General features: G+C 54.2%; 1 long non-coding RNA gene across 13 annotated transcripts in view; it reads right to left on the bottom strand.

Moving 5' to 3' along the window:
* The window catches only part of LOC149126002 (uncharacterized), a 151,511-nt gene that overhangs the window by 112,403 nt on the left and 12,553 nt on the right, over window positions 1-26,555 (bottom strand). For 2 of the 13 annotated variants that reach the window (XR_016235108.1, XR_016235103.1), the window contains exons 2-3: window positions 9,555-9,688; window positions 6,134-6,220 (exon numbers count right to left, since the gene is read on the bottom strand). The exons of 4 other annotated variants lie outside the window; for them this stretch is intronic. This is a non-coding gene — a long non-coding RNA (uncharacterized LOC149126002). Of the gene's footprint in view, window positions 1-51; window positions 442-6,133; window positions 6,221-9,554; window positions 9,692-11,151; window positions 11,217-26,555 lie in introns of those variants that run through there. 7 more of the 13 variants (XR_016235109.1, XR_016235102.1, XR_016235101.1 and 4 more) reach the window with 7 other exon arrangements.

Raw genomic sequence — 26,555 nt, 5'->3', positions numbered from 1 at the left:
ATCCATCCACCCCAGCCCCAAGCAGTAAATTAAACTGCATTCTACATCAAGGGCAGTGATGAATCATTTACTTGAAAAGCAGAGAGAGAGAGAGAGAGAGAGAGAGAGAGAGGATCTTTCATCTGCTCATTCCCCCTCAGAATGTCTGCAAACAGCTGGAGCTGGCCCTAGTTCCTGGCCAGAGCCGGAACTCCTCCTGGGTGTCCCACGTGGGTGACAAGGGCCCAAGACCTTGAACCATCATCTGCTGCTTCCCAGGTGCACTAGCAGGGAGCTGCTTGGGAAGTGGAGTAGACAGGGCTCGAACCGGCACTTCCGTGAGGGATGCAGGTGTTCTTAGACGGTGCTCAACCCTCTGCGCCCACTCCAGTCAAGGGCTTCTTAGACCAAGGAGGTCTGTAGGGTCCTGAGGACCGGATGTAGACGGGAACTTCAGAAAGTCTGCGGAAAGTGTAATTAAAGTCCAGTTTATTTTGGTCCAACACATTTTTTGAGATCTATGCATATGAGCACTGCACTGCACTGGAGCTGGGACTTCAGCTTGATTTAGCCAATATTTATTTAGCTGCGGAGGATTAGGGATGAGTAAGATGCAGTCACTCTCCAGAAGGAGGTCAATATGCAATGGGAAACACAGATAAGCCAGCAGCTCATTACAGCACCCTGGCCGAGCCTGGAGTGGTTTCCATTGTGTCAACAAAGCTGTGGGCTGCCACAGACAAAGGGATTAATCTGCCTGCCAGGTTGGATGAGGCCTCAAGGAGCTGAGGCAGACAGCAGGGAAGGAGCCCGTGCCTGGGACGAGGAGGGACCAGGGGCCGGCTCGACTGGAACAGGTGGGAGTGGCACAGTGCGCGCAGGTGCAGCAGCGGCACCGGAGTTCTTCCTCAGCCTCTCCGGTCTGTCCCTCACCCCGAGGCTCTGAGAAACCAGACTCACAGAGCATGCCTGTCGCAGACCTAGGACAAGCTATACCCTGGTTTCATCAGTAGGTGCTGCATACATTGATCGAAATATCACCCTGTGCCCATCAATGTGCACAATCATTAAGTGTTAAGCAAAAAATTCTTCAAATGTTTAAGATGGAAATGCTAGCTAGTTTTATCATCACACACTGCACACATGTACGCCATGGAATTAACACATCGCACCCCATAAATATGCACAACTGAAATAATAATTTCTTTAAGAAGCTGTATTTGGTTACTCATGTGAAAGGCAGCGTGACAGACAGAGGGAGACAGAAGCAGGCAACTTCCGTCAGCTGCTTCACTCCCCAGGACAACTGGGGCCAGGCCAGGCCCAAGCCAGGTACCAAGAATTGATCTGGGTCTCCCATCTGGGAGACAGGAACCGAAAGATGCGGACCACCATCTGCGGCCGCCCAGGAGCACCAGCAGACAGAGGCAGGACTCGATCCTAGACACTGCAATACAGAATGCAAGAATCCCACTGCCGCTGTGCTGCGATGCCTGCCCCAGTAGTCATTTCTGAAAAGAAAACCTTGGGGCTGGAATTACAGTGTAGTGCTAAAGCCACTGCCACGAGGCCAGCATCCTACATGGGCACCGGTTCCAGTCTCAGCTGCTCCACTTCCGACCCAGCTTCTTGCTTTCGTGCCTGGAAAAGCAGTGGAAGATGCCCAAGTGCTTGGGCCCTGCACCCACGTGGGAGACCTGGAAGAAGCTCCTGGCTCCTGGCTTCAGCCTGGCCCAGCCCTGGTCATTGCAGCCATTTGGGGAGTGAGCCAGCAGATGGAAGGTCAATCTCTCTCTCTCTCTCTCTCTCTCTCTGTGCCTTTCTAATAAATAAAAATAAATCTTGAAAAAGAAAAAGAAGATCTTAGAATCCCACCAGCCTATGAAGATACTTCTGAAAAGTCACGGAAATGGCATTAAAGGTCACGGAAATGGCATTAAAGGTCACAGAAATGGCATTAAAGGTAAGCCTACTTTGGGGCACACAGTTTTTGAATTTCAGCCTACAAAGGATGCTCAGACTTCATGTAAATGCACATTATGGAAAGACTATGCATGGATTTCATGATTTTTCACATCAAAATAAACGTATCTTTTAATTCCACTTTCTACAACCCTTTGGAAGGATCCTGGTCCAAGCTTACTCCATTTCACCAAAAACCCAAACCCAGATTCTTTTTTTTTTTTTTTTTTTTTTTTTTTGACAGGCAGAGTTAGACAGTGAGAGAGAGAGAGAGAGAGAGATAAAGGTCTTCCTTCCATTGGTTCACTCCCCAAATGGCCACTACGGCCAGCACTGTGCTGAACCGAAGGCAGGAGCCAGGTGCTTCCTCCTGGTCTCCCATGGGGTGCAGGGACCCAAGCACTTGGGCCATCCTCCACTGCACTCCCGGGCCACAGCAGAGAGCTGGACTGGAAGAGGAGCAACCAGGACGGAATCTGGTGCTACAACCGGGACTAGAACTCAGGGTGCCGGTGCTGCAGGCAGAGGATTAGCCTAGTGAGCCGCAGCACCGGCCCAAACCCAAATTCTATGCCTCACCACTGTGATCTGAGGCCAGCCGAACCTAGCGTGTGGTACCAGCACAAGAGGAACAAGTTAGAACCCAGCAGGGACCAGAAGTGAGAGGGGTGGGGGAGCTGCAAGACAGGAGCCAGGGGCCTTCCCAGCTCCAGAGAGACGGAAGCCAGCAGACAGAAGGGCCTGTCTTGTTTGTGTTCCCGCCTGTGGAAGCCTCCGGAATCTCACAGGTGCATGCGCTAGTGCCCCAACCCACTGACTTTCTGAAAGATCTGCAGCCACTGGCCGCCCCTCCCAGGGGCTGGGCCACGGCCCCTCTCCCTGAAGGACCCCAGGTCTGGCCATGCCAGGGAGAGCCAGGAGGCTCCGCAGGGATTCGGAAGACGTCTAAGGCAGCGCTGGAGCGTGCAGAACTTGGGATGAGCAGTCCAAGCAATGACATTGCCTTCCGCCAGCCTCAGCCTCCCCACATGGGAAGGCAGGGAAGCCTCTCAAATCTTGGTAGGCAACGTCTAGTTCTGCCACTCTCACCATGGAGAGGAAGGCAAGGTTTAAAGGAAGAGTGATTGTCACTGCCCAGCCCTGTGGCCCTGGCCAAGGGGCTGACCTCCCGGCTCTCCCTGTGGAGACGCCCTGGGCCTGGGGCGTGGGGATGACGGAATGGGAGGATGGATGGGAGGGCCTCACGCGGTGCCGGGTACCCACGTGTTCCCTGAGGCTACTTGGTGGCGCCTGTCCCAGTCACCACAGTGAAGACGCCGTCCCCACCACCCAGTTCTACGGCACTGCTCAGTCTACTTCCCACACGGTCAGTGCAGGGACCACAACTCACCCCAGGATCTCACACAGGCACTGGGCGCTTCCGAAGTCACTGCGAAAGGCTGAGAGGCGAGTCTGTTGGAGGGCGCTGGAGGAGTCGCTAACTCGAAGGCTCAACCGGAGCCACAGCTGCCACGGCCAAGGAAGCGAGAGACCGCTCGCAGGAAGCCGTGCTCCAAGACAAGAGATCAGACCCGCACAGAGCCACTGCCAGCCTCTACGCAACTCAGCAGGCTGGGCAGGAAGCCCTCGGCTCTCCGGCCAGTGCAGACAGCCAGCCAGAACACCCTAGAAGGCTCTCTCCTTCTCCACGTCCTGTGAGAACTCCTCTGGGTGCAGCTGAACTCGCCGTACCCACAGGCTCAGCTGCAAAGGATCCTGCAAAACTGTTTCTTGGTGGGGAACCCTGTGCCAAGCAACTCTTTGCAAGAAGAGCATGTTGGAAGCAAATAAATGTTTATCCCCTTAGATACGGTTGAGAGGAGAAGTCATTTGAGCACAGGGAGCAAAGTCAGCAAAGACCCAGGGGAAGGAGAGAGTGGCCGGGGACCGTGGCCAAAGAGCATGGGAGTGCCTGCAGAGAGTGCTGGAATGAGAGTCCATGGCACCCAACAGCCCAGACACCAGCCGCGTCTGACTGTCCCTATTTTTCCGCCCTTTTCAATGGTGACAACTCGTGACTCTTCCTTGAGCCTTCTTCCGTGTCGACGTGTCCTATCGACCTGTTGCCAGGACCTGGGACATCACTAACTGCATCCATCAGAAGCCCCTTCCTCCAGGGGCAGCTCTCGCCGGAGTTGGTCCCGCTGGGCTATGCTGCATTATTCCCCACTGAGGTTCAGGGGCTGCTCGGAGGAGGGGTTTAGTCACCCACACCTGGTGCCTGGTTCTTCCTGTGAGACGCCTTTTATTATTATTACCGTTGTTGTCGGAGCTGTGCTCTTTGAACCCAGAAGCAATTTGCGTAGAGTTGCAAATTGAATGGAAGGAAAGCAAGCCGACAGCAGGTGACAATTACGCGTTGAGGAGGACAGGGGCACCCCTGATGGCGGAAGCCACCACTCTTTGTCCACGCCCAGGTACGGGAAGGGCTCTAGTCATTTACTCGTGAAAATGAAGTGGAAAAACAAGCCACTGAAGACACTGCAGCTGGAGGCGGGCTTGGGCGTAGGAGTTAACTTAGCACCTGGGATGCCTGCAGCCGGCATTGGCGTGGGTGTGAGTCCCAGCCCCAACTTTCTGCTATTGCATGTCCTGAGAGGCAGCAGCGATGGCTCAAGGACTTGGGCCCCTGCCACCCACATGGGAGACCTGGATGGAGTTCCTGGCTCTGGCTACAGTTTGGCCCAACCCCAGCTGTTGCAGGCATTTGGGAAGTGAACCAGTGGGTGGAAGATCCTTGTCTGTCTGTCGGTCTCCTCCTTTCAAACAAAATGAAAACAAATCAATTAAAAAGACAGTTTGTCTTCCTCGTATGCCAGTGTATGCCGGTGTCCCCCGACAGAAGCCTGTGTGCCTTCTTCAGGCCCTTATTGTCCGGGTTTCCTGTTACGGATCACGCTGGTGCTGGCAGACCCGTGGGCTCCCATTCGAATGCTGGCCGCTGCATGTCGCCGTAGCAGGCCAGAGGTGGGGCAGCCCAGTATCAGGAAAGTGTTCATCCCGAACGAAACAGTAAGCTGCCAGCCAGCACCATGGCAGGACCCAGGCCACAGCTGGAAAATGCAGAGGTGAATGTCCATTTACAGAGCTGCACACAGAAGGCAAACTGTGGAAGCCGAGCACAAACACAGAGCAGAGGCCGGTGCTGTGGCACAGTAGGTTAATCCTCTGCCTATGGTACCAGCATCCCGTGTGGGCACCGGTTTGAGTCCCAGCTGCTCCACTTCCAATCCAGCTCTCTGCTGTGGCCTGGGAAAGCAGTGGAACATGGCCAAGACCACGGGCCCCTGCACCCGCATGGGAGACCGAGAAGAAACACCTGGCTCCTGGCTTCCGATCAGCTCAGCTCAGCTCTGACTGTTGCATCCATTTGGGGGATGAACCAGCAGATGGAAGACCTCTCTCTCTCTGTCTCTCCCTCTCACTGTCTGTAACTCTACCTCTCAAATAAATAATTAAAATCTTAAAAACCATATACTCTCAAGTTAGCAGAGGAGCTGCAGAGGCTGAGCAGCCCCAGTCCTGTGCCTGTTGGGTCTTCCAGGGACAACACGATGCCACCTGATTTCAATCAAGCCTCAGCTACCAAACACAAGCCCAGCCTGGACACACAGGACAAAGCTGTCTGAACTAAGACCGCTGGCTCCATTAAAGCAGGTAAGTATGGCTGGTGCCTTTGATCTTTTTCTGTGGTCATTATCTACAGTAACATCGAATGAGAACTTCCTTCTAGGCCTAGGCAGGGATGGGCAGGAGGAGAACGTCTCAGAAAGACAATGAGCCTGGGGTCAGTCCCCAGGGGCTTCCAGCGAGGCTCACTCTGTCCTGCCATGAATCGATCAGAGGGGAGGTAGACAAGAGAGAGTGATCAGCAGGCAGGTCAACACACAAGGGCAGGGCCCAGGGATTCCTGGGCAGGGCCCTGAGCATGTCCCAGCAGAGGAGCTAGGCTGGACGATGTCCAAATCCCTACAAAGCCACACAAGCGCGGCCACTGCCCACACGGAGAGCGCAAGCCGTCGCTCGCACAGAGAGCCTGTTTCGAAATTTCTGAAAGTTTATTTATTTATTTATTCCAGGAAAGGAAACTGACCTTCCTACATTCTCTTGCCTGGAAAAAACAATGTCAAACCTTTTGGAGATAGAGACCCACCTTAGTTATCTGCTGTGTATAAACTTCACAAAATGACCAGCCTGCGTATTTGAAACAGAGGAGATGGGGCCACTGATACACACCTGCCTGAAACAAAGAAGAGGAGACCATGCGATAACTCAGAATAAACACCATCCCCTCACCTCGAGACCTCTGTGAATAAAATCATAAAACTTTACTGCAGGACATAAAAGAAAACTTGGATAAATGGAGAGACACAGCCTCGCACAGACACAAAGACTCAGTTTCATTAAAAAAAAAAATCTTTCCAAATTCATCTATAAAGCCAGGGCAATCTCAAGGAAAATGTCAATACTTCCTTTCACGACACTAAAAAGCTAAGTCTCTGAGTTCTCATGGAAAATAAAATGTTGGAGAAGAATAAACAGTTTTCTCAAACGACAATCTACACTGATTTTACAAACACGCGTTTAGCCATGAAAAGAATCCCACTAGAACAACGAACTGGAACAATGAACTGGACACCTGCTGTGTGTGGGGGTAGACGCGTAGGGGCGCGATGACTTCATCAGCGAGGAGAGCACCCCTGTTTATCCATCTGCAAAGTAAGGCCAATCAGGGCTCACAGCACACCCCCAAACAGATTCCACACAAATTTCTACAAACCCCTTTAAAGACCGTTCAAGTATTAAGAGACAAAAGCTTAAAGCAAAAGAGAAAAAAAAAATGACCTATGAAAAGCAGTCTTAGCCACTGTGGCAAAAAATGACCTACGTGAGAGATCTCTGTGAGTGAGATCCCGGAGGAAAGAACAGGCCATCAGAGGAGGAGGTACCTTTCTCTGATGGGAGGAGAGAACTTCCACTTTGATTATGAACTTGTCTAAATAAGGTCAGTTTGTGAACTCAAGAGGCTTCCATAGCCTTGGCAGCTCATGGCAAGAGCCTCGGGTGATTACTGACGTCATAAATAAGAGTGTAAATTGTTAAATCAACAACAGGAGTCACTGTGCACTTACTCCCCATCTAGGATCTCTGTCCTTAATATGTTGTACTATGTGAATTAACAGTAAAACTAGTACTCAAACAGTACTCTATACTTTGTGTGTCTGTGTGGGTGCAAACTGTTGAAATCTTTACTTAGCATAGAGTTGATCTTCTGTATATAAAGATAATTTTTTTTTTGGAGGAGAAAAGTTTATTTAAAAGAAAAGCAAAAAGTGCTAAAATCAGACCCTACCTCTAATATTCTCTCTCTCCCTCCCCCTCCCCTTCTCTTTTTTTTTTTTAACTTTTATTTCATGAATATTAATTTCCAAAGTACAGCTTATGGATTACAATGGCTTCCCCCCCATAACATCCCTCCCACCCGCAACCCTCCCCTTTCCCACTCCCTCTCCCCTTCCATTCACATCAAGATTTTCGATTCTCTTTATCTTCTGTATATAAAGATAATTAAAAATGAATCTTAATGAAGAATGGGGTGGGAGAGGGAATAGGAGGTAGGATACTTTGGGGGTGGAGGGCGGGTATGGGGGGAAGAACTGCTATAATCCAAAAGTTGTACTTATGAAATTTATATTTATTAAATAAGTTTTCTATTAAAAAAAACAGTCTCGGCTGCCACACACACACACACACTAAAAGAAATAGACCAAAATAAAACATTTGTAAAATGTAACAGAAAACCACAATATGGAAATATTTCCTACCATCCAATAAGAAAAACCGCACACTATAGTCATATGGCACAAGGTTTTAAAGGCAACCCCAGCAGACACGATGCAAACCAAGTCTCTGCCACTCCACACATCCACTCCACGACCACACTCCTGTCTCCAGCCCTACCACTGCTGGCCTCGGCATTGCTGCCCTCGTGTGTGTGTGTGTGTGTGTGTGTGTGTGTCTCCATCTCCTTGCCCCCCACCACACACACACACACCCGTGCAGCCTCTCAAAGCATTGGTTTGGCTCCTTCTGCCCCTGCTCCGGTTGGAGCTCCATACCTCAATCACAGCACAGCCAGGGCCCAGCCGGGTCTAAGGTGCCCTAGCAGGCCTGGCTCGTCTCCCACTGGGACAAACGTACACTCGGATGGCAGCCTCCCCTCATGCCTCAAATGCACCTGCTCCCACCGTCCCAGAGCCGCCCGGGGTCTCTCCTTCCCCCGGCCCCCATCTGCCACCTGTCTTGACTCCTCCTTGAAACCTGAACTCAGTGCCTCAACTTCCCCCGAGAAAACTTCCGTGACGTCCCCCAACGACCCCTTCCCCTAACACAGGTGCATCTTCGTAGTGTTGCCTATATTTGCCTAATGTTATATTCAGCTTTCTAATTCTCACAGCAGCTGTGTCCCACAGCCGGGGAAAAGCACCACGTCCAATCTGCCCAGCGCCGTCATGGTGGGTGCTGTGTTGAAAAACTGTTATTAAAGTGCATGCACACACACGCCTCTCTTATCTGCACTTCCCTGCCCTACTGGACGTGCTGGAGAGCGGCACTCATAACCTGTAGCTGCTTTTCACTGGGAGTTCGGGGGAGATTTTTTACTTTCATTGAACTTTTAATGGTGAGTACCTTATGTTGAGAAGCTAACAAAGCAATGAAGTTATTTCATTTAGGAATAAAGGACTCCACAGTAATAACTGGAAGTCTTTACCGATCCCGCGGCTGGAAACTGTATAATCTATCAGGCTTGGCAGAACCGCACTCCGAGTTCCTGCATTTCGTGCTGTACCTTAGATGGCCCAAGAGCCCAGCCCGACAGCTCGGTCACGCCGGGGCAGGCTGCTGGGGCCCTCCCAGCTCACGCACTGAACTTCAGGTCTAGGTTGCTTCAGGTTCACAGCCCCGTTTTGTTGTTACCGCTTGCCTGTTTTAACTTAGCCACGTTCAGCGCCATTGCTTGCAGCATAAGCCAAGCACGTACCCGGCCAAGCAGGCTCCCTGCTGCCATCTTCCCTGTAGAAACACAAGCAGCTGGCAGGAAGGCACGGAGCAGGTGCAGAAAACCAGCTCAAAGCGGTTTAGGTGTAGGGGGGGTGGGGGTGGGGTGGGGGCGGTGGGGGGGGCGTCCTCTGGAAAGCAAAGGTGGTCCTGTTTTTGAGTGATTATCAGGTTTCTCAAAGGTGATGTTGCTCAAGGCGTTACCACGGGGAGGCCAGGAAAGCTGTTAATTGCCACCATTCTGTCTTTTCTGCCCTCATAGGAGCTCATCTGTACCCTAACCCAGGAGCAGAACGGGTTGTGAGAAATGAAAGTTAACGACAGGGGCATTCCAGATTAGGCTTTAGGCTTTGTCTTCAGCATCTTCAAGGTCACAGTCTCCTTGAAAGCTGTCAAGCAAACTCTCCTGCATTTAAAAAAATTCAATCCATGCACTAATTGTAAACCTTGGAGACCCTCAAATCCAGACAGTTGTTCTGATTTTATAGCTATTATGAAATTATTACGAATCTCACCTTAAACATTAACAAGTGTCGCTCCACCAGCGTCATTTCGCTGTTTGGATTTTCATAACCCATAATCCCTCTGCGTGTAAGAATGTGATCGGGTCCTCTTGTAACCCAGCTGCTTCCGATAATTGCTTGCTGTCCTACTGAGAGAAACTTCTAATAAGTGATGCATCAAGCAACATAGCGCAACTCTGTTCTCAAAGCTGCAAAACCCGAAATGGTCTTTACCCAGAACTTAATCTTGTCATTCTTCCCTGCTTTTGCCCAGCAGCCCTGGTGGGATAGGAAGGAGGAAGGATTGGGATTTTTCCTTCAGAACACACAGTGCTTTAGCAATACCACCAAGATGTGCCTGTAGTTGAAGATAGAGGTAACGTGCATTTTCCTGCAACTTTAAGTGTTTCCCTTTGAAAATGTGTCCCATGTGGAATGGCAACTTTTCTCACAAACTAAGACACTGGAAAAAAAACTTTTTTTAATTTGTTTTTGTTTTTTGTTAGCCACTACAATATCTATACATTTTTTTTAACATTTTTATTTATTTATTTTGGAGCAGAATTACAGAGAGAGGAAGAGACAGGGAGAAAGGTAATTCATCCTCTGGTTCACTCCGCAAATGGCTGCAACAGCCAGAGCTGGGCCAGGCTGAAGCCAGGAGCCTGGAGCTTCTTCCAGGTCGGCCATGCAGGTGCCTTTGGGCCACCTTCCACTGCTTTCCCAGGCCACAGCAGGGAGCTGGATCGGAAGTGGAGCAGCCGGGACTCGAACCAGTGCTCATATGGGATGCTGGCACTGCAGGCAGCGGCTTTGCCCACTATGCCACAGCGCCAGCTCCTAATGAACAGGTTTTTTCAGCCTCTACGCGCTGAAAACCACACAAGGCCGGCGTCCAACAACAAAGGCTGGGAGTCTGGTTTATTCAAACCAGAAGCCTCTGGCTGTTGCTCCGATCCGTGTTACCCTCATCTCTGGCAGCCTTTTTCTTGACTCTCCCTTTGGAGGGGCATCTGAATCTTCTAACCCCCTCCTCCAACATGGCTGAACTCGTCACTGGAGGAGAATGAAAGGTTTTCTTTCAAACAAAGAGGAGCAAGAATTTCTTAGGAGAAAGTGGCCACAGGAGCCCCGTACCCTAGCGAGGCAGACGAGGAAGGCGAGACACTCAGCCGCAGCGGCCACAGCTCGGCATTCGTGACCACTGCTGCTCTGAGAGTGGTCTCAGTGCCCCGTCCCACCTGGAGCCAGCCGCACGGCACGGAAACCAAAGCCTTGCCCAGGGAGGCCGCGGAGCAAAGGCAAGGGCTGGAAGACGCAGTAGACCAGGATGGGATATGGTGATCGTGACCCTGAAAACCAAACTGCGGAGGGTCTCATTCCTGTGGGGCAAAGAGCCCCTTGTTCTAGATGGTTCAACGGGACACGGTATTAGCACCTTCGTGGCGGTCCTGTGTCCCAGCTGGGTGGATACCAGGAGGAGGCCCCCGTGGGGGTCAGATTGGCAGCTGCGGGCTCGCCTTGCCCTCCCCTGGGGTCACCAGTGCCATGCGGGGCGCAGCCCGAGGGCTCAGCTCCAGCCCGAGCAGCCACAACAAGGCTCCCTTACCTCCAATCTGTCATGTGACTCCAAAGCGGGTTTTTCTCCCCAGAAACTCAGGAAAGAGAAGTTACCTGGTAATGAAAGAGAACAGAGGGAACTGCTTCTAACTGAAAACAGAACGCAGGGCGGGCGTCTGGCGCAGCTGTGAAGACGCCATTGGGAGGCTGGGTTCAGGCCCTGGCTCCGTTTCCAACGCCAGCTTCCTGCTCGTGCACACCCTGGTAAGCAGCAGGGGGTGAGTCAAGGAGTTGGGTGCCTGCCACCCATGGGGGAGATGTGGATGGAGTTCTGGGCTTCCGCTTTGGTCTGGCCCAGCTCTAGCTGGGGCATTTAGGGAGTGAACCATGAGATGGGAGCTCGCTCTCTCTCTCTCGCTCTCACTCTCGCTCTTGTTCTCTCTCTGTATCTTCCAAATAAAAAATAAACCAAAAAAATTAGGAAGAGTACAAACACTTCTGAAAAAATAAATAAAACAGGACACAGAATTGACTTGAAGGCTTCGCATCATGGGTTCGCCCCGTGGTTCTCTCTGAAGCCCTTCACAGCTGTGACAGCGGAACAAGAAGTCCTCTCTCTCTCCCCAGCCTTTCCACCCGTGGCGGCGACTGCTGTCCGCTGACTTGTGAGTGCCGCTGCCATGCCCGTGGGCAGAAGGAGTGCGTGTCTACGAAGATAAAGCAAAACCTGCAAGGGGCTAGCACTCTGGTATAGCAGGCAAAGCCACTGCTTATCACACCGACACCCCAAATGAGCACCCATTCCTGTCCCGGCTGCTCCACTTCTGATCCAGCTCCCTGCTAGTGGCCTGGGAAAGCAGTAGAAGATGGCCCGAGTGCTCCGGCCCCTGCACCTGTGTGGGAGACCTGGGAGAAGCTCCTGGCTCCTGGTTGGCAGCCTGCTGGGAAGTGAACCAGCAGGTGGGAGAGCTCTCTCCATCTGTCCCTCTCTGTAACTCGGCCTTTCAAATAAATATGTAAATCATCTATAGCAAAATAGAAGAGTGCAAAACACAAGGAGCAAAACACAGAAGGAAACTGTTGTTATTTTTAGACCTCAGGGGACTACATATCTTTGAAGATAAGGACGTTTGGGGGACAAAAATCGCTATTTTACAGTAGAAATCTCTGATAGTCAATGTGCCCCTGAAAACATATTTCAAGCCGAGGCATGCCGCGTATTTCATTAACGTCACCGCAAACCCGGGATTGAAGTCTCTATGCGGGCACCTCCCAGTGGCTGTGCTAAAGCATGCTGCTCCTAGGCCTGTCCTCCTCCTTTTGTAGCCCTCTGTCGTATGTCCAGCTCTGTGCAACTATCCCAACAATAAGACTTGCCTAATGGTGCCACTCTGTTGCCTAGGGATTCAGGAGCTCGTGGGCACATGTGACAAGTAACCACTGGCAGTCAGAGTGAAGACTCACCCGAACTACACTGCCATTGAGCGGACATGTGTCAGAAACAACGTTGCTGGGACCGGCACTGTAGTGCAGTGGGTTAAAGCCCTGGCCTGCAGTACCGGCATCCCACGTGGACGCCAGTTCTAGTCCTGGCTTCTCCTCTTCCGATCCAGCTCTCTGCTATGGCCTCGGAAAGCAGTGGAAGATGGACCAAGAGCTTGGACCCCTGCACCTGTGTGGGAGACCTGGAAGAAGCTCCTGGCTCCTGGCTTCAGATCAGTGCAGCTCTAGCCATTGCAGCCAATGGGGGAGTGAACCAGCAGATGGAAGACCCCTCCCCCTTTCTCTCTCTCTCTCTCTCTCTAACTCTTTCAAATAACTAAAATAAATCTTACAAAAAAAAAAAAAAAAAGAAACAAGGTTATGACACCTTAGCCAGCCGAAAGCCTGCACACACAGGGATTTCTACATCTGAGGGAGGCTGGGATCCTTCCAAGGTGTGTGAAGGGATCCGCTAGGGGGACGGACACAAAGTTACTGCAGCTCAAGCCCCTGGTGTAAGAGAGGGGCCCCGTGGAAAAGCAATGCGGCAGAGCTCCTCTGCCAGGGACGGGAGAGCCGGCAGCTCTGCCCTCGGCATCCTGCGAATGTTCCTTTAGAAAACGAAAAGAAACGACAAACATCACCATGAATGTTCATAACAAAAAAGGGCACCGTTCTGATTTCAGCCCAGCCGTCCCCATGCGCAAGTGACGAGCAAGGCACGACCAGCAGGCTGGGCTCAGGCCCTGTGACACACTCGCTGGCCAGCCCCAAACCCTGTCCTCACGCTCAGCACCACTCAGGAACCGTGGTCCCCAGGGAGGCCGCACTGGGCCTCTAATCCCTGCTCTCTCACGCCATCCACTCCGCATGTGTGTGCTTAATTCCCAGAATCCAACTCCTGCCTTTTTTTTTCTTTTTTTTTTTTGGACAGGCGGAGTGGACAGTGAGAGAGAGAGACAGAGAGAAAGGTCTTCCTTTGCCGTTGGTTCACCCTCCAATGGCCACCGTGGCTGGCGCACCACGCCAATCCGAAGGCAGAAGCCAGGTGCTTATCCTGGTCTCTAACTCCTGCCTTTTAAGTCACTCCACAAACCCGCCTGTGGAGCCGGGGGGTGATGGCTTGGCAGGACGGACAAGCGTGAGGACATCCTACCCTCCCTGGACTTAAAGCACGCGCTAAGGGGCTGGTGCCGCGGCTCACCAAGTTCAGTGCCACGTGACATTTCAGGAAGGACAGGAACTGTGACACTATTTTCAGAGAGCTCATTGGATTTTTGCTGAGAAAGAAATCCTCCCTTTCTCTTGGTGGAAACACAAAACAACACAGAGCGGCCTTTGAGAACGCTGGCTCCAATCTGAGATTTCCTAAGTGGCTTGTTTAGACTAACGGTGCAAACACATTGAATATGGTTCTGAGATCAGGGCTTGGTCTTTATCTACCTATTATTTATTTGTTTATTTTTTAGGTTTATTTATTTGAGAGAGAGAGAGAGAGAGAGAGGGAGGGAGGCAGGGAGAGAGGGAGGGAGAGAGATCTTCCATCCGCTGGTTCACTGCCCAAATGGCCGCCATGGCCAGAGCTGGGCAGGTCCAGAGCCAGGAGCTCCTTCTGGGTCTCCCATGTGGGTACAGAGGCCCACCCTCTGCTGCTTTCCCAGGCTCATTAGCAGGGAGCTGGACTGGAAGAGGAGCAGCCAGGATTTGAACCGGGGCCCATATGGGATGCCGGTGCCGCAGACGGCTTCTTTACCAGCTAAGCCACAGCGCCGGCCCCCATATTGTCTTAATGTGCAACCACGTCACATCTTTGGAAGGAGGTGACAACAAGGTATCCTGTACAATCCCCAAAAGAACACTTTGTGAACACCCACTTCTCAGGGCTTGGGATGGGCAAGGTCTTGCTCCGCCCACACCAGGGAAAGCCAATCTAGGATTTAGCCTCTCAAAGGCCTTGCAGATGGGGGCACAGGGAGGCAGACAGAGGCAGGCAGAGAGGAGAGCACAGGCATTTACAGAAAAACCCTTGACCTCTGGTCAGCAGACCCTTCCAGCATGGGCCCCGGGTAGCCACTGGTTCATGCTGCCTTCATGGCTGCCATGTGGACTCGCCCTGCCCCTCAGCCAGGTTCCGCTCAGCCCCACGGCTGCGGCTGGCATGAATGGTGCTCACTGCTGCGTCAGAGAGAGGAGAGCTGGGTTTCCCCGAGCTGTCTGCTGTACAACAGAGACTGCCCGTAAGGAAGAGAAACCCAGGCTGGGCCTGTGGCCGGGCGGCTAAGACGCCAGTTAGGACACTCACGTTTCTCGTCAGTCCTTGGGTCCAACTCCGTGTATGGCTCCTGATGCCAGCTTCCTTCTAACGCACACCCTGGGAGGCAGTGGACGCTCGGTCCCTGCCGGCCACCTGGGAGACCTGAATTGAGCTCCTGCCTCCCGGCTTTGGCCTGGCTCAGGCCTGGCCATCACAGGCATTTAGGGACTGAGCTTCTGAATGAACAGGAGCTTTCTCTCTCTCTCTCTCTCTCTCTCTCCCCTCTTTCCTCTCTCTCTCCTCTTTCCCCCCTCTCTCTCTCCTCTTCCCCCCCCTCTCTCTCCTCTTCTCTCTCTCTCTCTCTCTCTCTCTGCCAAAGAAAGAAATGGAGGGAGAGAGGGAGAGAGGTGAAAGGGAGGGAAACCCAAGTACAGAGCTGCTAAGAACTCACAGAACCACAAGAAACTTGGGAGCGGCAAACACCTCGCAGAGACCTGGGCGGCTCGGTGCTGCGCCCGCCCTGGAGCTCGAGTCCCTGTAGGCAGGTCAGGTCTGTAAGCACAGCCTCCCCCACTACACCCACTACACCTGCATCCTTCACTTTCCCTCTGTCGACTCCAGCACAGCGCGGATGGATTTCTTGGTGTGTATTGTGTGCACATGTGAGTGTGTGGAACACAAAATATCGAGTAGTATCTGGCACCAAATAGAAGCTCACAGCATTCTTTGGCCTTGCTGACCATGAACGCACTTAGTCTTAGACAAATCTGCTAAAAACTTCACTGAGAGTCCTGGGGCCTTGGGAGAGAGCCGGTCCTGTCATTGGCAGCCCTGTCCTGGGGTGGAGCGCTCTCATGTCAATGCAGTAGCAGCATGTGGGCTGTGTTCTTTCATCACTGGGACTTGTACTTTTACACTTTTCAAAGGACTTCTACCTCCATTTCGTCATCACCACCAGCGACAGCCCTGCGAGGTGGACAGACAGGCCTTATCATCCATTACTCACTCCCTGTCAACAGAGCCATGGCAGACGCCCCAGGACCCAGAGCAGGGAGGGAACCTTGGATCCTGCTGCTTCTCCCAGACAGGGCCCCATGGATGACAGTGGGACCAGGCTCAGCAGGTGGCTGAAGGAAGGGGCCAGGTGGGCCCCGGGGTGGCAGCTCCATCCGGCAGGAGGAGGGGGTGGAATGGCTGCCACACTTCTTCTGAGTTTATTGGCGCACACAGGAGGTGATGCATCGGAAGAGCTGGCCTGAGTCTCTCCTGCCTCCGGGGGATGGCGGTGCCACAGGTTAGGATGCCAAGAACTGATGATCTTTCTGCCTAGAGCTCTTTCTGTGGTCAGTGAGCAAGAAAACCAAAATCTCTCCATTTTGGCACAGCTGTTGAAATGCTGCCTGGGACACACCCCCTACCAGAGGGCCTGGATTCAAGTCCCAGCTCCGCGACCTGATTCCAGCTTCCTGCTACTGTGCACGTCCATGCTACGGAGGCAGCACGGGATGGCTTAAGTAGCTGGGTCCCTGCCAACCACATGGGAGATCCGCACTGAGAGCCTGGCTCACAGGCCTTGGGGGAGTAAATGGATGGGATATCTCTGTCTGTGTGTCTTTCACTCTCTCTATTTCTGTACCTCTACAATAAAATACAGTTTTCAATCTCTCCATTTCAAGGAAAGACACATAATGTTCTTTCCCAGCTGGTGACAGGCGCATCATACGCGCCAAGTGGCTGTGTGTTTCACAGCCAGGTGAGTCGTTTTGTCTCCCTCAACGATTTCTCCGTTCACAGCATGAGAGTAAAATAATTATGGAACGAGCTCAGCCTAGCACCTGGTACCTAGGCAGCTCTTTAAATGATCCCTGTTATGATTGCGTGCATACGATCGATGGCAAGGATATCAGCCGGCCCCTGTCTCACAGTGGCCACAGCTGCCGTGTGGGTCTCAGATCTCTAGCACAGGAGGATGGGGTACTAGTCTCCACCAAGCAAGACAAGCGTCCACTCCAGACACTGGGGTGAGCCAAGCCTGAATGGGGGACAGAGAGGTGTAATAAGACCACCTGCCTCTCGTGTAGTTACGGTAAGCATGCCTGCGGCCACAGCACCCCTATTGCCAGCAGATCGCCGTAACCTGTCTGCAATGAAAGTCTCCTTGGAATGAGCGGAGCAGCAGTACAGAGTCCAATGTGCCTATCAACATTTGTTTGATGATTTCCCTGATCACACAATTCCCAAGAGCCTAAAACGATTTTCAAATATATGCAATTCACAGCCAAGTGGAAATGTTTCTGTACCAAGAATAAGCCTACATTAAACTTTTTTTTTCCTTTGAGCAGCCTAAATTTAACCAGTTGGAATTCTTTTTTTAGATGTCATCCTATTCAACCTTTAGAAATGAAGGCCTGGATTTCCACGTGAAATCTGCCTTACATCAGAGACGGGCCACAGCGCCCCCGGCCTCATTCTTCGGAATTCAGACGCCTTTACCGCGGCAAGCTCCACGGCCCACAGGAACACAGCTGGAAGAGCACGCGGTCTGGGCGGGGAGGAGAGACCCCCGGGCCCTCCCCTCCCCACCGGCACCAAGCACAGGGATCTCCCAGGGCACGGGTCTGGCCCCTGCGCTCAGCAGCACGGAGCACAGTGGACAATGCTGACGGGACTTCTCATATCAGGGAACCTAGAATGAGTGAGCGCTATAACCCTTCGCTGCGGCTGTCACACGCTTTGCAAAGCCCTGTGTAACTGTTGACCAACTCCTCCCCTTCTCAGCCTAACAGACGACTGTGACTCCGACCATCCAGCTGGGCGGTACAGCTGGAATCTCGCCTCCCCAGGAAACCCTGGATTCTGTCTTACAGCTTCCGGGTCAGTGCTGAGCCTTCTGTGGCCAAGAGCGGGAATCTGGGCAAAGCCAGATTCAGCCCGGGCCCTGGGTGCCTGTGAGGATCCAGCATCCCCTGTGTCAACTTTGATTCTGTCTACTTCATCAGCTTTTACAGGTGAAAAATGAGCTAATGAATTAGAGGCCGTAACAAGAATAACTCCAGACGCAGGTGTGAAGATGACTTTTAAATAAGGAACACAGCCGGTTCACGACACAGCTGGAGTGGATGAATGTGCTAAAATCCACTGCTGGCCTTGTGGAAGACTGCAGGGAGCTTCCCACCACCTGATGGTGAAGGGAGCGGCTTCTGCTCTGGGAAGCTCCTCCCCCAGACATCAAGGACCCGCCTCCCCGGCTGGATCACAAGTCGGGGATTTGAGCTGTGAGCCCTGGAGACTGGGGCTCATCCGTGCCCAGGATGGGGCTTGGGGGAGTTGTCCCCCACCTCCTCCACTGCTACAGCTGCTGGGGTCCCCTCCTGCCCCAGCCCAGTTCTTCAGCCTTTCCACTGATGTTACAAAGGCTCCCCTCTCAGGCCGGCGCCGTGGCTCAATAGGCTAATCCTCCACCTTGCGGCGCCGGCACACCGGGTTCTAGTCCCGGTCGGGGCGCCGGATTCTGTCCCGGTTGCCCCTCTTCCAGGCCAGCTCTCTGTTGTGGCCAGGGAGTGCAGTGGAGGATGGCCCAGGTGCTTGGGCCCTGCACCCCATGGGAGACCAGGAAAAGCACCTGGCTCCTGGCTCCTGCCATCGGATCAGCGCGGTGCGCCGGCTGCAGCGGCGGCCATTGGAGGGTGAACCAACGGCAAAGGAAGACCTTTCTCTCTCTGTCTCTCTCTCCCACTGTCCACTCTGCCTGTCAAAAATTAAAAAAAAAAAAAAAACACAACAACAAAGGCTCCCCTCTCTTCTGTCTTATTTCAAACCAGTTTTGGATATGATGATTATATACCTAGGAGATGCAAGTGTTTTTAGTGGTCAGGGAAGGAAAAAAGCCAGGAAGGGGTGGAAAGGGGGGAGAGAAGGAAAGACAGAGGGTAGACAGGAAGGCGGAACAGTTAGAAGTAGCTCTTTTGCTCTCAAACCATTTAAATCGTTGCATTCTACATGTTTCCAAAGAGACACAGACCCAGATCTCCACCTTGTGCGCAGGTGCAGCTGCACAGCCCTGGAGGGAGACAGGCAATCAGGCTGACCACGTGCACTCGGAATCCCTGGCCAGGAACCCCGCCTGGGCCCTCCGGCCGCCTCTCCCTGTGCTGCATGTCCCCGGCCCGTTCCGGCTCCGCATTCCCAGATGTCTGCTTCCAGCTCGGAGACCCCCAACAACGCCTGCCACCCACTCGTGTTCCGATGATGCCTGTCTCACCTCTGACAGATCCACCCAGAAAGCCCCCTGGGCCCCCCGCCCTCGTCCACCAGCCTATGCACACGGCACTCTGCTGCCACCAGGAACCATCCGTGCCCCGTCCTGCCCCGGCGCCCCCATGGCCCACCTTTCTGCCCCTGTACCCCGGCTCCATCGGCATATGCACAGGCTCGCACTCCTCTCACTTAAGTTCTCTCGGTCGGACTTCTCCCCCAGCCCACGTGTCTTCTCTCCGTGTTATGTATGATCCCAATAAACCACTCAGAAGCACTGTGTATACTCGCCGTGTCCTCTGCTCTGCCCACCTTTCCCCTGCACTCATCCCAGTGAGCTCTCCTTCCACCTTCCTCGCCACTGCAGCAAAACTGTTCCCGTTTGGACGACCTTGGGCCACGGCCGTGGCAAAGCCCATTTGCCGCGGGGTCGTTCTAACCCGTCCGCAGCCTCTGCTGCACCTGGCCCTCCCTCCTCCCGACACGTCCTCACTCGGCCTCCCAAACACCGCTCAGTTCCCCCGGCGCCTCCCGCCACTCCTCTGGGTCTGCCCTGATTCCTCCCTTCTTCTCCTGCGTCTCTCCGCGTGGGGCTGCCCAGGACGCCTGTGATGTCCCCCCTCTCGGAGTCTGAACAGTGTCTGCACGCACACAGCTCCCACAGCTGCCTCCCCCTAGGACGGCCTCGCGGGCTCCACGCTCGCCGCTCCGCTTCTGAGTCCCGGGCTCGCACGCCGAGCTCTTGGCCCCCTCCCCTTCTCTGGCTCCTGCAGGCTTTAGCCCCGGCTCCCCACACCACAGCCCTGACATCTCTCTTGATGTCACGGGGTCCTGCGCGCACCCTGGGGCCACCACTTCCCTTTGCCACTGAACTCGTCTCCCTGCTACCCACTGCCTGATCTCAGGCTGCGTCAGCTGATGAACTGCGATCGCACTTACATCACGTCTCCCTGCGCCCGAAGCCAGGCTACGCCTCCCAGCATGAGAGAGAGGCACAGCAGAGCCCTGACGGTGGCCGGCGAGCGGCTACGTGACCGCCTCCTGGTTCTTCCTCCGACATCACCTCTCATCCTTCTCCTCCCCCTCCTCCCTTCGGCCTGGGCGTCGCTTCCAACATTCCAGGCACCTTCTCCACCAGGGCTCTGGCCTTTGCTCGTCCCTCTTGGGACGTGGTGGGAGCCGAGGGACCTCACGGCATCTCTGTGGGCCCCAGAGGGCTTCCCTGCCACCACAGCAGGCTCTCAGCTCCTCTCTGGCCAGTGAGCCCCACCTTCAGCCTCAGAGATGGTGCCTTCAGAACGCTGGTTAAGACACACGCTGATTCACAGAAGAGTGGGCTGGGCTGGGCTGGCGAAGAAGGAGGGAGGCAAGGGACAGAGTGGTGGTGGAACAGCCCCAGACCTTTCACACATGTGGTGACGGGAACTGAGCCACCACCAGACTGGGACCACAGCTGGGTCTAAGCTCCACCGTCCCCACCCAGAGGCTCTCAGGTCACCTGTGTCCCCCCTCCCCCCATGGTGAGCATGGTGAAGACCCCAGGCCCCGAAAGAGAATGCCAGGGGCATGCTGGGAAGCAGATGCTGGGAGGACCTGGGGAGGAGCTGCAGGAGAAACCCAGCCGCCCCCTGCTTCTGCCACCTCTGCAGGGTGAAGGAGACGGTGATAAACGTGGGCTCCCCCGGTTCAGAAAGTCCCGCTGCCCAGAGGACAGGCGCTCGGGAGCGGAGAGGCTGCTCTCTGCTCATCCTCCATCTGCGAGCACAGGGAGAATCCGGACGGCAGCGTGGCCCGGCATGGCCTGCTGTGGACCTCACACAGACGCTGTACGAAGGGACTGTGACTGTAAGGCACTGGGGACCCAAAGGCAGGACGGTAAACTCTAGCCAGGCCGGCCCCAAGGGGTCCTCCTTGGGACCCTGTCCCTGCACCCCTGCACTGCCAAGGTCAAGTCAGCTCACCTCATTTCCATTCCGACCGCATTCACTTGTTCCGGAAAGAAGGCCTCGGGCCATCACTGAGCAGCTCACAGAATTGCTTACAGGGCCTCCAGTGGCTCCTGGACCTTGAGGTCCGCTGCGGACAAGCGGGGCCACACGCACCAGCCTTCTGGATCTCTCTCCCACCCGACCTCCCGTGCTGCTTCCCTGCTTCATCCCCGCCCCCCGGTCCTCTCCAGCAGCTGTTTAGAAACCATCAGTGCATTATTTGTAGAATCAAGGAACAACAGTGGGAGCGGGCGCTGTGGCTTAGAAGGCTAAGTCATCGCTTGCAGTGCCGGCATCCCCTAGGGGTGCCAGTTCAAGTCCCGGCTGCTCCACTTCCCATCCAGCTCCCTGCTAATGCACCTGGGAAAGCAGCAGAAGATGGCCCAAGTGCTTGGGCCCCTGCACCCACTTGGGAGACCTAGATGGAGTTCCTGGCTCCTGGCTGCAGCCTGGCCCAGCCCTGGGTGTTGTGGCTGATAGAACATCTATATCTCTCTTGCTGTCTCTTCCCCTCTCTCTGCCTTTCACACAAATAAATTTTTTTAAAAAATTATTTTTATTTGAAAGGCAGAGTTACAGAGAGGAGAGAGAGAGAGAAAGACAGACAGACAGACAAAGTCTTCCATCCATTGGTTCACTCCCCAAATGGCCATAACACCTGGAGCTGGGCTGACCTGAAGCCAGGAGCTTCCTCAAAGTCTCCCACGCAGGTGCAGGGGCCCAAGCACTTGGGTCATCTCCCACTGCTTTCCCAGGCCATGGCAGAGAGCTGGATCGGAAGTGAAGCAGCCGGGTCTCGAACAGGTGCCATATGGGACGCCGGCCCTGCAGGTGGCAGTTTTACCCACTACACCACAGTATGGGTCCCCAAATAAATCTTAAAAAAAAAAAAAAGGAAAGAAACAAAACAGAAAGAGATGTTCCACATGCTGATTCACTCCCCAAATGGCTGCAACAGCAGGGGCTGAGCCAAGCTGACACCAGGAGCCACAAACTGCATCCAGGTCTCCCGGTCGTGTAAGGGCAGGAACTCAGGCACTCGGGCCATCCTCCGCTGCTTTCCCAGGTGCGTTAGCAGGGAGCTGGATCAGAAGTGGAGCAGCACAAATTGGAACCAGCACTCGGAAATGAGATGCCAGCAGTGCCGGTAGTGGCTCAACCACTGTGCGCCATCTTCCTTCTTTATAAAACAAATTGTGAGCCAGCGCCGTGGCTCACTAGGCTAATCCTCCACCTAGTGGCGCCGGCACACCGGGTTCTAGTCCCGGTCAGAGCGCCGGATTCTGTCCTGGTTGCCCCTCTTCCAGGCCAGCTCTCTGCTGTGGCCAGGGAGTGCAGTGGAGGATGACCCAGGTCCTTGGGCCCTGCACCCCATGGGAGACCAGGAGCAGTACCTGGCTCCTGCCATCAGATCAGCACAGTGCGCCGGCCGCAGCGCGCCAGCCGTGGCGGCCATTGGAGGGTGAACCAACAGCAAAGGAAGACCTTTCTCTCTCTCTCTCTCTCTCACTGTCCACTCTGCCTGTCAAAAAAAAAAAAAAAAAAAATTGTGAGGCGCCTTTAGGGAACAAAGTACTTCATCCAATCAGCAAGCCAGAAGCCCAACCCCACTAAAATGATCGCTGTGTTGGTTCCAAAACGGGGTATATAAAGGAAAGAAGTCACAAAAAATAAACGAAAACATCCATTTCTAAAAATCAGCAAAAAGACATAGAATATTGGTGTAACAGAATATTCAGATAGCTCCAGTACCAACTCTCAAACACGCATATTAATTTGCAGGCTGCTGCCTCCTACAATGCTGAACATATGAACTCAGGTGTTTAATTAGCATCTGAAACTCTTGGCGACCCCAAAGGCTGGCCTGAGAGCAAGGGGGATATTGAGTTCTACCAGATCTGAGAGGCGCTGTTCAGAAAACCCCTGCACGACAACTCAGCAGCGTACGCTCTGGGGCAGAACTCGTCTTTCCTGCACAGACCCTGAACCAGCAGGGACCCCTGGAGGAGCACAGATCCCCCCCACCCCACCGCCATAGGTGACACACCCAAGAGTAAGAAGAGGAGCCAGGAGCAACAGGTGCGAGCTCCCCACGGCACCTGCCGATGCCAAAGCGCAGTGAGAGCCGCCTTACTGAGGCCATGAGGCGGTTGCTGCTGACAGACAGTGGGGTTGGTGCACAGCACAGACAGACGCCAGCCCCACAGCAGCTCTCACCATCATTTTCCACCCGCTGTGTCGTCATACTGGGCTTTACACGCTCGGACCAGCTAAGTCGCACACCGTCCTGCAATGCCAGGGGTACTATAACCCTTACTCTGCAAGTGAAAAGAGACGGAGCTGCTGAAAACCAAACTGACCGAGCGGGAGGCCTCTCCTATCCTATCCGTGGCACCTGCAGGCCACCTGGCCCTGCTGTTGGAGGAAAAAGATGCAAACAGAGCACAAGGGTGAGGTCCCCGCTCGGTGGGGGTGGGGAGCATGGTTGTGGGGACGGTGAGCTTGGGACGGCTCTGACCTCATGGGGGTCTCGGGAGGACCTGGGGCTTCTCGTCTGGCACAATTTCCTCTTTTGAGGGCAGCGCTGGAGTGAGCAAGGACCAGGCTGCCCGCCTGAGGTGCGCGTGGGGATGCACCCCGTGACCAGACTTGGAGAAACTTCCAGAGCTGCTGAGGCTCGCGGAGAAGGCTGTGTGGCAGCCCACGGATGCGCCCCCGACATTATGCACAGTCCCTGCCCGGGACCGCTCTGCTTCATGCAGGATTTTGCTTTTGCAAGTGTTGACCCAGTGACAGCCGGGCGCAGGGAGGCGTGGTTTTGAGAAAATCTGTCCCATCTCAGGGCACGCAGGGCTTAGGAAAACCTGCCGTGAGTCAATCTGATAGCCAACACTTGTGCGTTCAAAGTAAAGGCCATGACGCACGGCTCCGGGTCAGAGAGACAATAGGGCTCGGACAGCGACACGTCCTCAGGTTAAAAAGACGTTGCATTAACTATCTCACCGTGTGACCCGGTGAGCGTGGCAGATTCAACAAAGGAAAACGCAGGGGGCTCAGTCCATTCGGTGTGCTTTTCAGATTAGCACAGGTTTCTCCCATGCACAGCCTGGAGCACAATCACGCTTAGGAAGTGCTCCTTTAGCTGGGAGTCCTGCACTGGCCGCTGACCCTACAGCTGAGCGTCTTCTGCCCCCCAAAGAGGTCCCTGTACAGGGATCCCTTCTCTGTGTTCCAGCATCGGAGTCATCCTTAAACTACAGCACAGATTGCCAGAGGGGCCCCGAGCGCCTCGTTGCTCCCCTAGCCATTCCCAGCCACCCCCCAAAGATGGCCGCCTCCCCACCCCCACCCAACACACATACACACGCACACGCACGCACGCACAGGAAAGGGACATGGACTGTGCCCAAAGGCAAGGACAACGAACATCCCCACTGCCCAAAACCACGTCCCGGCAAAGCAGCGCCCAGCCCAGTGCCGCCACCTCCCTCCCTGGGGCTAAGGTCCCCCCTCCCCAGCCACGAGCCCAGAATTCTGCAGTGAAAGTAATACAGAGTCTTTACCACAAACACCTCACGCAGCCTGCAGCGGGGTGTCTTTCCCGGGGAACCGGTCCATCTGCCGGTTTCTCCCCGGCCCTCAGCAGCAGCCAGAGCGGGCAGGTCCCCACAGGACGCCCCTGTCACTGCTCAGCCCCTCATCCCTCAGACGGGCCCGGGAGCCGTGTCCACCCATTCCCACACTTGGACTTGCAGTTCCGACCGGCTGAGTGCAGCTGGCCGCTGATGAGCGCAAACGCGACGGCTTCGTGGGAGGCAGCTATGGCTTCCATCTTAACCCACGGGAAGCAGTGGTTAGGAAGGGAAGGAACAAGGCGTGAAAGCCAAGGTCAGAGCCAACGGCAGGAGGCCACGCGTCCCACTCCTTACTCCTGCTTCTCGCAGCAAACTCAGGGTGTTCCCAGGAGGCCAGCGTTTCCCCACAGCCCTGACCATGCAGAGGCCTGTCACTCTGTCTTCCTGCAGGCTCCTCTGTGACTCGGGGCAGCACTCCAAGGTCCCGCACTGCGTGAACACCCCGACGTGCTGACTTGCCCGTCAGCCGGCTCCGTCCTCCTGGCACATGCTCAGAGCCCCCACCCCCCTCCCAGTTCCCAAACAGCGGCTCCTGGAGCTGCAGATCCACAGCCTGACGGACGCCGCCAAGGTGGAAAAGTCCGGACGCCAACAGTCCATCCTCTGGGGCGAGCGCTTGTGTCCCCAGAAGGCACAGAAAGGGGTCCTGGCCTGACCATAAAGTTTAATTACACTTTTATAGAGCGATGTCATCTTTTAATTACGTCAGGAAACAATGTGCTTAAAAAAAAAAAAAAAGTGCCATTTTAGAGCCGGTGTGCACCAACGGCCTGAGTAACTTCCAGTACCGGCGACACGGGCCGGCCGACCCCATCAGGGCCTCTCTCCAGGTGCGAACACGGCTGTCCTGGTGAAAGGTGTCTCGATAGATGCCGTCCACGCACTCACGTACATGTTCACATACATGTTCACACACATGCTCACACAAGTCATACATGTTCACACAGCCATACATGTTCATGTATGCTCATGCTCACGTACGTGTTCACACAATGCTCGCGTGCTCGCAGTCATGTTAAACACACATGCCCACACTCACATTCATACATGCTCACACTCACATGCTCAATGTTCATACACTCACACACACGTTCATCCACATACACTCAGGCACACTCATACTGTTCACACACACATGCTCACACTCACACACATGTTCACTCACAATTCATACATGCTCACACACATGCTCACACTCACACATACCTTCATATGTTTGTGCACACATGCTCACACTCAGACACATGTTCATACTCACACATTCGTACATGCTCACGCACATGCTCACACTCACAATGCTTACACTCATACACACTCACACACACTCACACACACACACACAAGTTCATACTCACATGTTCACACACATTCACACACTCAGAAAATCTCACAAGCTCTTACATACACACATGCTCACCCACACACAAATACACAAACATGTCCATACACACACACACCTACAAGGGAGCATGCACACCCTTGAGCCACCCGAACACAAAGCCGCTTCATCCCGCTGCGGTCCAGGAACCTGGATGGGGTTGGGTTTCCCGAGGGAGCAGCAGGAAGCAGCCTCCCCATTCAGGTTCTTAGTAGCACAGTGACCCCACTAGGGGAGGGGCATGACGTGGGGAGGACTGGGGGTCCCGGCTCCACCTGTGAGGGGGGAGTCGGTCACCTGGCCCTGCCACAGAGGACTCAGAGACCCCAGTGGTGGGCAGGGAGGAGCCCAGAGCTGAAGAGCCGCACGGTCTTAGCCCCACCCCAGCTGCAGCTCCAGGAAGGGGCTGGCAGGCGGGAGGCTTCCTGGGGAGCAGCCTGCGGGAGCACAAGGGCAGGCTGC

The sequence above is a fragment of the Oryctolagus cuniculus genome, chromosome 6, assembly GCF_051225735.1.
Source record: "Oryctolagus cuniculus isolate XC-2025 breed Fujian yellow rabbit chromosome 6, ASM5122573v1, whole genome shotgun sequence".
NCBI classification, from domain to species: Eukaryota; Metazoa; Chordata; class Mammalia; order Lagomorpha; family Leporidae; genus Oryctolagus; species Oryctolagus cuniculus.
Note: the sequence above shows the minus strand (reverse complement) of the source record. Positions and strands in the feature narration are given on the sequence as shown.